Source organism: Sus scrofa, chromosome 1 (assembly GCF_000003025.6).
Source record: "Sus scrofa isolate TJ Tabasco breed Duroc chromosome 1, Sscrofa11.1, whole genome shotgun sequence".
In the NCBI taxonomy this organism is placed as follows: Eukaryota; Metazoa; Chordata; class Mammalia; order Artiodactyla; family Suidae; genus Sus; species Sus scrofa.
The window spans coordinates 207,549,764-207,562,216 of record NC_010443.5 but is presented as its reverse complement, the minus strand read 5'-3'; the positions used below and the strand labels follow the sequence as shown (position 1 = coordinate 207,562,216).

The 12,453-nt window shown below is 38.5% G+C and overlaps 1 protein-coding gene across 1 annotated transcript in view; it reads right to left on the bottom strand.

Annotated features, from left to right (window-relative positions):
* The window catches only part of FREM1 (FRAS1 related extracellular matrix 1), a 268,715-nt gene that overhangs the window by 242,309 nt on the left and 13,953 nt on the right, over nt 1-12,453 (bottom strand). The window lies entirely within an intron of this gene.

The window sequence follows — 12,453 nt, the reverse complement described above, 5'->3', positions numbered from 1 at the left end:
GCACAAGCTAAGGTCCAAACAAACATGTGTTGACTAATTAGCGAATGGTTGAGGAAGTCAAGAAGGAAAACTATTACTTTCTTTTGGCTGTGCAACTTGAAAAATTCAAGGGAAAAGGGAAAAAAAGAGTAGTTTCAGTGATGGGAAGTTAGTACATGGTACACTATCTATATGTACTCCATTTCAACTTTTAAACTAGCAATTGATTTTTCTTAATTACAAGATAACAATATCAATAGTAATGAGTTTACTAAAAGTTGAAACATGAAGACAAGGCATATCCATAAGGGAAACTTACAGAAAAGATGATGTCTCTTGTTGAGTACATCCTTGGAAACACAAGATCTGTTGGACAAATCATGAGAACTTATTCATGCTTTTTTTCCCTTTATTTTTTTAAATTAAAGCATAGTTGGTTTACAGTGTTGTGCCAATTTCTGCTTATAGCAAAGTGACCCAGTCATATGTGACATATATATGTATTTTTATATATATATATATATATATATATATATATATATATGCACACACACACACATTCTTTTTCTTACATTATCTTCTATCATGGTCTATCCCAAAAGCCTGAATATAGTTCCCTGTGCTACAGAGTAGGATCTCATTGTTTATCCACTCTAAATGTAAGAGGTTTTTTTTTTTTTTAAATAGTATGGAGTTGAATGATTAGTACTCTAAATACACAGGTGTATATAAACTGGGAATACAAGAACCCCCCAAGATATAAACTCATCAACCTCATGTTGGAAGTAGTCTTAGAGCCTAATCATTCCAGTGACCAATTGACGAATCCACTTCATACAATCCCTAGAAAATGGTACTTGAAATGGTATGAGTAGAGCTTGTTTCCTATTTTCCCTGAAGAAACCAGCAAAGAATGATTATAGGAATGATAAGGAATGATATCCACAGTGAAAGATTTTTAAAGGAAATTGGAACACCATTCTGCCTTGAGAAAAGACAATGACAGTGAACTTCAAGATTTTTTTGTCTGGTTTTGTTTTTCTCTCAGGGTGTGACCAGTTTTCTAAATACCCATGGGAGTACACGAAAGGAAAACCTTTTTTTTTTTTTGTCTTTTCTAGGGCCACACCTGTGGCAATATGAAGGTTCCCAGGCTAGGGGTCTAATTGGAGCTGTAGCTGCCAGCCTACACCACAGCCACAGCAATGCCAAATCCAAGCCACATCTGCAACCTACACCACAGTTCACAGCAATACCGGATCCTTAACCCACTGAGCTGGGCCAGGGATCACACCCGCAACTACATGTTTCCTTGTTGAATTTGTTAACCACTGCTCCATGACGGGAACTCAAGGAAACCTTTTCATGATAAGCCTTTCATTCAACTTCAATGATAAGGCAGAGAAACATCCAAAAAAGGGAAAAGGTGAAATGTTGCAACAGGCTCCTGAGGGAATATGGCTAAACTCACTCACTCTTTGGAGATGCTAGAAAACTGAAGGCAGGAAAGGCTGGATGACTTTTCCAAGACCCCTGTCGCCCACTATCAAGCACACTAAATCCCTAAGGAAGAATTCAGGAAGTTCAAGGCTTTCAAGGCCAGATTAACGGAGTCCAAGCATTGCCAAGTACCAAAGAGCTTACTGTTGGTTTTTAAAGATGGGTGGGCAACTTCCTGGAAGATAGAGAAAAAAAAAAAAAAAGTGCTTTTGGTGAAGGCTCGAGTTCTTTGAAAACATTTCTGTAACCTTTTGTATTCCTTTTCTGTTAGGTTTGAGATTTGATTTTAGCCTGTCTACAAACAAGGAAGTTACCCTGCTACCATTTTCATGGATGCTGACAGAAGACACGAGCTATCTGGTTAAAGACGAGGGACTTGACTCCTGGCACAGCAAGCAGTGGGAGTGTTAGTATGTTTGCATCACTTCCACTTGCCCTCCAAGCAGAGGCAAGGTGGAGGCCCAAATGGATGCCCACAAATACACTGGGTGGAAGGTACTCTTCAATAAAGAAGAACATTGAGCTTGGGGGAACTCACCATGTCATAGAAAGCAATAAGCAAGCCTGCTTTGTCAGAGGGAGACTTTACTTCAGGCCTCCAGCTTATTCAATGCCAACACCATCCTAAGCAATGGCCTGGTGTAAAATAAAGTGGGCCCTGAAATCTTGGCATGCCCAGCAAGATGTGTAAGAGTACAGGGTGCTAATGGAAGACTGTTTCTTCCATTATCTCCTCTCACTGTCCTATTCTCCTCTTCAGTCTTCCTTTCTCTCTTGAAACTGTAGAAAAAAGGAAACTCTACAGACTAGACTCAGACCCCTGTTACACTAGCTCACCTCATCTTTGAGATTTACAGCCTGAGAAGAACCCTTCAAAGGTTTTTAACCTCAGTGATTTTTATACTATTTCAAAGTCTGAGAAATAAGTGTCATCATGTCACAGGATCTCTGCTATGACCACCCAGGAGGAAAGGCGGCTGTCCTTCCTTTTCTTGGCTTCCTTAAAGACTAGCTGCTCACAGATTTAACCTGCTCCCCTTTCTATGTCTTTCCTCTCTCCTTGTTGTCCTCATAGCACTAGAAGCATCTTACGCCAGCATATACAGATCCTCCAAAAGATCCATTTCCTCAGACTGTCACTCATCATCAAGGCACTGTATCTATAGATATTCCTGAGGAATATGAATTTGAGAAAGCAAAGCACTGAATTATTAAAGCATTATGGTTTCACCTCAAAATCAGCAGTGGCCTAACACATCCCATTTCCTGCCAGGTTTATCTTTATATACCTGTTCACAGCAGCCATGCCAATGATGTTCACATCTTGGGTCAAGGAAGAGTCCCACCAGCCAGCCATCATGCCACTCTCTTCACCCAAAAAAGCAAAATGAAAAGCAAGCTAAAGTCATGTCATTATAGAACAATTTCTGAACTCCTTTCCATCTATTTAGTTAGAAAGTAAGTCATTTACAAGCTTGACCACTTTATCCACTAACAATGTTATTATTAAATGGTTGGCAGCCCTGGTCACAAATGACAGCAGGCAACACAGCAGTGAACGCTAACCTGCAATTAAAAACCAATGACCTAAAAAAGAAAACAAATTAAAAAATAAAAATGTGGTAATGACCTTACTAGTCTCCATGAGGGTGTGGGTTCAACCCTGGCCCTGCTCAGTGGGTTAAGGATCCGGAGTTGCAATATGCTGCAGTATAGGTCGCAGACACAGCTCGGATTCCATGTTGCTGTGGCTGTGGCAAAGGCTGGCAGCTGCAGCTCCACTTCAACCCCTAGCCTGGGAACTTCCATATGCTGCAGGTGCAGCCCTAAGAAAGAAAAAAAAAATTTAATTAAAAAAATTTTTTGAAAAAAGAACCAATGAAACCCTAGGAGTATATCCAATGAACATTTTCATAAAAACATTTCCTGACTGGATCAGTTTTGGTCTCAGCATTTTTAAATTAATTTGGTGAAAGTACCAAGAAACTGTAGCGGAGATTAAGTTGTAGGAGCATTTCAAGTATTGCTAAGAGAAGGGTTTAATTCTACTAGCTCATGATAAACACACATCCACATCTACCCCACTGTCTCGTGTAACACACTTGAAAGTGAGAGAGTTTATCACATTTGATTGGGTTCTCCACCAACCAGATGCTTGTGCAATGTCTGTGGGGAGGTGAAAAAGGGGCAAACCCCAGGGCAGACCCTCCTGCACAAGGTTTTTGAAAGACATTAACTCAGCAAATGCAGGCCCATTATTTCTCCTGGCTCCACCCTGGGAAGCACCTGAATTTAGTCATTCAGCTGCCAAAAAAGGCACAAGAAATGCAGGCCAATGGGCTGTGCCTGTTTCTCCCTTTCTCTCCATTCTTAATGATCTTTGATCTCTCTTATTTTACTATTCCCAGATCCTAAGCAGCATTATCATCAGGGAGAGGTAAGAAGAAGAATCGGTAGCATTTCCATGAGAAGAATCTCCCAAGGTGGGAGTGCCGGGAGGCTATGCTGCCGTTTATGAAGATCTCACCCCGCACAGGCACCAAGCTAAGCATTCTGTCAGCTTGACTATCTTGACTTACTCCAACAGTCCTCTGAATGGTTCCTGATAGGTGAGGAATCTATCCTGGATAGATGCTGAGAGAGTGTAAAAGCTCTGCCCACGGACTTGAACATCAGGCTCCAGAGTCCATGTTCTGGCCATGAACTATGCTGTAAAAGGTCCAAAGATGGCCCAAAAGCCATTTTCTAGAACTTGAACTGTGACCTAATTGTTTGTTCTTTCCACTCAGGCTCAAACAAAAGAAAGTGAGTTTAAATTACATGGAAAGAAGGTTTGGGAAGACAAGTTAATAATGACCCACTGACACAGGAAGCTGGGAAAAGGGTGTACACTCCAACTTTAAGAGCACCTATAAGGGCAATGGTAACCGTCCATCTGGAGTTGTTTAGGGAAAACAGAGGAAATCTTTTTTCTTTCAAGGTCGACTCATTCAGAAGGAAAAATTGAATCAGGGGAATACTAATCGCTAAGATTTAATGTAGTGCTTTTTCTCTGCCAGACTTTATTCAAGTGTTTTATATTAGGTAATAAAACTAAGATCAGAAAAAGTGGAGCACAGTTTTTTCTTTGGAAAAATAAACACTCTCTTCAAACTATTTTTAAAATTACTAACAGTAAAATTCTATTTCATAATTATGATCAAAATAATACTTTGGCCCCATGAATTTAAAACACTGGCAGTTAAAAAACCAGGAGGCACAGAGAAGAAAGGTGAGGGAAGGGGAGAAAAGAAAAGAAGAAATCAAAAGGAGAGAAGAGGACAGAATAAACAGAGGAGCAAATAAAAAGAGAAGACAAAGAAATGTTACTCTAGGAAGATTATTTTTACATCACACTCTGCTCTTCAGTTAGGATATAAGTGGATTTTAGGCCAAAATACCAATGGATTATTTCCTTTTACGATGCCTGGGAACTGTTTATCCATCGTTCACAGGTCTCCAATGCCTCTTACTACACTTTTCAGAAACTTGGCTCCACAGTAGCAGGTAGCCAGGAACTATCATTTTCACACTGAACAAAACCAAAGTGAAAGAGAAATTGACACCCAGGTCCACAGCAACCTTTTTTTCACTTACAATACCATGTTTTACTACCATATTGAAAATAATCAACTCTATCATGAAGAAACTTATATATACACATATCATGTATATGTATATATATATATATATATATACACACACATATATATCCAGATGTGTTATTATAAACTGAATTAGAAAAACCTATTTCTAATATTCTCCAGAAGGAATAGAACATAGAACAAGCTCTTTAATGTTCTCTTTGTGCTCTTTTCCTCTTATAAGCACTCGTTTTGACTGCAATAGCTATTTTCCCAACTCTCCAAAATCTTTTAACTCTGAAGACTGGAGAAGCCTGAGAATTGTGTGTGTGACTACACACATATGTATATATACACACACGTATGTATATGAATATATACTGAGACTATACAACTGATATTTTGAAAATATTTTAACGGAACTATAGTTGATTTACAATGTTGTATTAATTTCAGGTGTACAGCACAGTGATTCAGTTATACACACACACATATTCTTTTTCAGATTATTTTCCCTTATACATTATTGCAAAATATTGAGTAGAGATCCCTATCCAATACTTCGGTCCTTGAAGCAACTTCAGTACTATCCTGGGAAGCAAACTGGGTTACATGGTTTACACTTCAGCTGAAGGCCAAAAAATAAAATTTAATAAAAATCTATCTACAAGCATAATATAACTGTGACACAATCTCAACAGAAAAAAAAAATAGGGATATCCTTGGCTGGCTCTAGATTTCCTCCCTTTCTGGAGCAATCCTTTGCTACAGCTGCTCTTTAAGCTAGTCATCGTCTATCTATGTTCCTTCTGGTCCATAAGTTCTACCCACCAGTCTCATCACCTCCTTAAAGAAATTCTCTGAGGTGTTTACTGCATCAGAACAATACATGAAGTGGCCCCTCGCCTTATTCATCTTGCCTCTCTAGTCATCACTATCTTCCACCCTAGGTCAAGGGACTGAAGAAGAGTAGCTCATTTTTCAAGTTCAGTTGAAAATATTCCAAGTTTCTCAACTCTGTGCAGGCAACTTCACAGATTCGGCTAACACGAAATGGAATTTTGAAGGCAGAGTGGATTTTAGTACTAGTCAGAAAGTCACCAGATGTTGCTGTTACAGAGAATCTAAAAGGCTTTCTTCTAAATGTGCATGTGATTAGATCTTGAGGAACTACTCTATCATTAGAGTAATGGGGATTTTTTTTTCACACAAAGTTGCATTTTTTCCTATTCAGAGTCTCTTTTGACTAAATGAATTTCATATGTGTAATCAAAGCATTATGCATGTCACTGTACTTAGTTGGAGTTAATCTGGGCAATTTTGGTTAAAATTTACCCACATAGTACAACACGCTTTGAAAACAATTTCATGAAAGAGATTTTTAAAGTTATTACTTTAAACATAACCATGCACCTTTACTTCAGTGGCAGTATTTTTTCTCTTGGACCAAATAGGTATTCTTAGACTCAACATGTTTTTACATCAGTGTAAGAATTACATTTTGGTTCTTAAGCAATGATTAGAAGGTTATATATTACTGCATAGGGAAATTTTAAAACTCCAAAACCACCTAGAAATAAAGGAATTCCTTAATATATGATTAACAGTGAAAAATTGAAAATAACTTTAATAATATCCATTCAGTCAGTCATTCTATAAATATTTACTGAGAATCTACCTTGTGCTAGCCTTGTTCTAGGCATAGGAAAACCACAGTCCTTGGAACAGTCCCCATTTCATGAAGCTAATATCCTAGAGAAACAGGAAACTGGTTACATAAATTATGGTATTTTCAAAGAGTGGAATGATGTATAGTCCTATAAATGATGCAGTAAAAGTACATTTATTAACTAAAAAGATGCTCACATCAAAGTAAAAAATTTATAAAGATCACAGCATGAAGATTTTTATGTAATACACATAGTGATAGAAGAGCTAACAACTCAGCCTTTACTGTAGGTGAGCACTGTTCTAACTACTTCACATAAATTATTTCATTCTATCTTCATGACAACTCTGCACAGAATTCAGGGTTAGCATCATCATTAACCCCATTTTAAAGAGGAGAGGATGGGGACTGAGGCACAAAGAGATTAATTAGCTGCCTAATGTCACACAGCTTATTAATGAAGGAACTGGGATTTAAGCCGAAGTAGTTTGGCTCTGGAGATATGCCCTTTGATCACATACTCTTCTGATTCATGTGTGCTTGGGTTCACAGCATGTGGGTTCAAATCCAGGCTAAGCCACTTGTCAGCCACGTGATCATGAGCAAGTTATTTAACCTTCCTAAGCCTCAGTGTCTTCCAAGCGGAGATGGGGAAAGTAAGAATTCATCTCTCTCACACAGAGTTAATGTGTGGATTAAGCAAGATCCATGTCAAGGTTTAGCACAATGCTTGGCACACAGTGAGGACTCAATAAATATTCACCATCATCTTCTTCAAATTCTGAAAGAATATGTGCCCAAACATTAACAGTGCTCATTTCTAGGATGTGCAACTATAGAACACTTTCCCTTATCTTTTTATTTATCAGTATTTTCTACTTTTTTCATAATATACATGTATTGTGTGATTAAGAAACTATTGCATACAGGAGTTCCCATTGTGGCTCAGCATTAGCAAACCCAACTAGTATCCAAGAGGATGCAGATTCAATCCCTGGCCTTGCTCAGTTGGTTAAGGATCTGGCATTGCCATAAGCTTCAGATGTGGCTCAGATATGGTATTGCTGTGGCTGTAGCTTGGCAGCTGCAGCTCTAATTCAACCCCTCCCCTGGGAACTTCCATATGCTGTGAGTGCAGCCCTAAAAAGACCAAAAAAAGAAAAAAGAAAAGGAAACTGTTGCATATAAAATAAAATGTATGCAAGTAAAGTAAAATTCAGATTTCTCAATTGCAGCAGGCTACAAATAGAATTTCTACAAAGAGAGGACTAATAGTGCTAAACTTACATATATCAAGCACATTCTATATATTAGGCACCAAGAAAAAAATATAAACATGAATAAGACCTGGAGAAAGCTCTGCAGAGCTTGCAGGAGAGTAAGCAAATAAAGTGTAGAGGGAGAACTGTCAGGACAACAAGAGAATATTTTGAGAGAGACACGTGCACACTGCTATGTAAGTCCAGGAGAGACTGGGAACCTGCCCAGGAAGCAAGAGAAGGCTTCAAACAGAAGGGGGTGGCAGTAAGAGTCCTCAGAGCTCATGTCCCCCAACTTCTCAGAGGAAAAAAATAAACTCTAACTATAGTGTGATAGAAGGGGCAGAAGTAAAGAAATTGGCTACATAAATTGGGAGCTGTATGTCACACTTCTCTTCACTTGGCACTACAAACTTATCTTATCTAAGGCTTCATGCACACTTGGCAATCAGCCCACCTTGCATCATGCGGACAGGTGAGCCTTTAGTTGAAGTCCTAAAAATGAGGAGGAACTTTCCAAGTGGATAAGAAGGGCTGGGGTTGGAGGACATGTTTCTGGACAAAGTAACTGAAGGTGAGAGCAATGACACAGACTTGTCTGAGAACAGGGTTGGGGACACTCAAGAAACCCAAGCCACCAGAGGCATCCTTGCATGAACAGGACTGGTGGGAAATGAAAGAACAGGACTTAACTCGACTTCTCAGAAAACCACAGGTGAGAAAAAGGAGAGCTTGGAAAGAAAAAGGAGGGCTTGGAAATCCGACTGGTGTCCTTGGGGATGCAGGTTTGATCCCTGGTCTCCATCACTGGGTTAAGGAGCTGTAATGTAGATCACAGATGTGGCTCCGATCCCACATTGCTATGGCTTGGTGCAGGCCGGCATCTGTGGCTCTGATTCCACCCCTAGCCTGGGAACTTCCATATGCCTTGGGTGCAGCCCTAAAATAAATAAATAAATAGAAATTCACCTTCTGATCTGAAGGAGTTGGAGCACTTGAGCTAAACCTAAGGATAAAGATTGATTACCAGTGGAGATACCAATTTTGGATGTTAATTAGATGCTGCAACTCATATATTGCTATGCTTCCAATTCTTGGCGAGAGAACATTTATTTTTTTAATAAAACAAAAGTTTCACACTCTGTTAACAAATTAAACAAACAGAGTTGCCAAATGAGAAAAGAATCTCAAGTAAGTACAACATTTGGTACCACATTAAAGCCTTGATACAGGAGTTCCCGTTGCGCCTCAGTGGTAATGAACACGACTAGTATCCATGAGGATGCAGGTTCAGTCCCTGGCTCAATGGGTTAAAGGATCCAGCATTCCTGTGAGCTGCAATATAGGTTGCAGATGCAGCTCAGATCCAGCGTTGCTGTGGCTGTGGGCATAGGCCAGCCACTGCAGGTCTGATTCAACCCCTAGCCTGGGAACTTCCATATGCCTCAGGTGCAGCCCTAAGAAGAAAAAAAAAAAAAAAATACTTGATACAAGCACATTTTGCTTTTGCAGTTGCCAGAGGAGAAGTGGTTGAGGGGAGAAAAGAAATAAGTGAGGGAGATTAAGAGGTACAAACTTCCAGTTATAAAATAAATGGGTCATAGTATGTACAGTGTAGGGAACATACATAGTACCTTTGTATGGTGACATGTCATAACTAGACATATATGGTAATCATTTTGAAATGTATAGAAACATCAAATTACTATGTTGTACAACAGAAACTAAGACAGTGTTGTAGGTCAAATATATTACAAAAACAAGCAAACTGCAGAAAAAGAGATCTATCTGTGGTTCCCAGAAGCAGAGAGTTGAGGGAGGAGAACCTGGATGAAGGTGGGGTTGTCAAAAGGTACAAACTCTCAGTTATAAGGTAAGTGCTAGGAAGATAATGTATAACATGATACATATAAGTAACATGTACGTTATGTTATATATGAAAATTAAGAGTGGTCATGACAAGAAAAATTGTTTTTATTTAATTTTGTATCTATATGAAGTGATGATGTTGATTAATCTTGCTGTGATAATCATTCCAGGATATAAATAAGTCAAATCATGATGCTGTACACGTTAAACTTACAGAATGCTATATGTCAATCATCTCAAAACCAGAAGGGAAAAAAAGAGAGAAAAATATGCATACCCTTTCACCCAACATTTGCACTTCTAGGAATGTACTATAAGGAAATAGATAGGACACAAAAATTTTTGGCCAAGATATTAACTACAAAGTTATTCAAAAAAAGAAAATTTAGAAACAATCTAAGGGTCTAACAATCAATAATTAGTTTAATAAATTATATTATTATTTAACTTTATTTTAAAATAATGTTAGGCTTATCAAAAAAGTGTTTAGCAGTACAAAGAGGTTTAATAACCCGGGAACAAATTCAAAGTGGACTTATAAAACCTAGGAAGGCATTTTGGTGGATGTTTTCTAAGTAGCCAAGGGGAACTTGTCCACCAATTCTGAAAGTCTTTTGTGGGGAGGATATGGATGAGGTACACTTCCGTTCAAGCTCAGAACCCAACAGTCAAATTGACTTTGACTAGGCTCTTGCAGAACTGTAAGCCTCCATAATGTTGATGGCTTGTTTACAAAATTGTAGTATTAATCCTCCAATCCCTGTAGATGGTGCAGCCTATAGAGGAAAGTTAGAGAAACACAAATGATCAAAACAATGTTTAGACAGAGATTTTGAAAAGTACATACCAGTTAAATTGACGTTCAATTGCCAGGAAAATCCTAGAATTGACTACCACTTAGAATTTAGAAAATGTTAGTAAAGAAAATGGTATCACTATGAGACAGTGTAGGCTTACAAAACTGAGTCTAGCCAGTTTAACCTCTTTGACTTTTGTCAAGCGGTCCCGAGATTCATAGACCAAGAAAACACCACAAACTAAATCTAGATCACATCCAAGTACTTTATGTCTTTTTTGATGTCTGTGACCAGTAGTAATTCTATCCACTGATTTATTAAGCAATTGTCTTATTTTTATAATTTTTTTAAAATATAGGTTACTTTTTTGGCCTTATTTTGTTTTTTATCCATGCCTATGGCATGCAGAAGTTTCCTGGCCATGGATCAAACCCATGCCACAGCAGTGATCTCAGCCACAGCAATGACAATGCCAGATCTTTAGCCACTGGGCCACCAGGGAACTCCTCATAATTTATCAAATGCATTTGTATAAATGCAGCATTCAATTTCATCTTTTCATTTGCTACATAATGCCTACATATACTGGGCATTTAATAAGCATTTGCTGAATTGATAAATAAGTGATGCTACATTTTAATTTTCTTTGGAGATTCTGGTGAAATTTTCAATGGAAGTTTAGTTTTTTAGAGAACAGGTCCTAAGGTAAAGGTGAGCAAAGGTGGGGGAGGGGCAAATAGGTTTTTCTTCTGAAGGTTCTAGATGAGAACAAATATATTTCACTGGGTCAGGCAAGGGGAGGAATCCATCTCTTGGTGCTTAGAAAACAAACACTTAAGGTTCCATTAGATTCTATCAGTCCACAATTACTGCCCCCTGCACTCCTCTTCCCAGTCCCCAAACCTGAGCAGTATTGACCTGGCTTATTTTCTCCAATGTCCTTGGAAGACAGTTTTCCAAGATAATAAAATTTAGCATGTTATGAACTATTAAAAAAAAGTAAGGGAGCTGAGTAGTAAGTGAGAAGGAGGCACATGATATGATCAGCTTGAGTCTCACAAATCCCCTAAGCAATGTCCTGTCTTCATTTAAAAAGCCAGCTATTGGGCTTATCAGACACAACCTAGAATAGATTTATAAGGAGATCCTGCTGAATATCATTGAGAACTATGTCTAGATACTCATGTCGCAACAGAAGAAAGGGTGGGGGAAAAAAAACTGTAACTGCAATGTATACATCTAAGGATGACCTGACCCCCTTGCTGTACAGTGGGAAAATAAAAAAAATAAATAAAAATAAAAAAAAAAATAAAAAGCCAGCTAGATGGAGTTCCAGTAATGGCTCAGTGGTTAACGAATCTGACTAGCATCAGTGAGGACGCAGGTTGCATCCCTGACCTCACTCAGTGAGTTAAGGATCTGGCACTGCCGTGAGCTGTGGTGTAAGTTGCATATGTGGCTCAGATCCTGCATTGCTGTGGCTGTGGCATAGGCTGGTGGCTACCACTCTGATTCAACCCCTAGCCTGGGAACCTCCATATGCCATGGATGTAGCCCTAAAAAGAAAAAGAAACACCTATAGGAATTTTTCCTCATTTGCTTTTCCTGATTAAAATTAAATATATGTTCATATTCTAGAATGTTGTCATTTCAAAAGTTCCAACTCTGTACCAGACACCCAAAGTCCTGATTTTCCAACTGCCTTCCTGGTACTTAAAATATTTGTAGGAGTTGAGCTTAAAAAAAAAAAAAGAAGA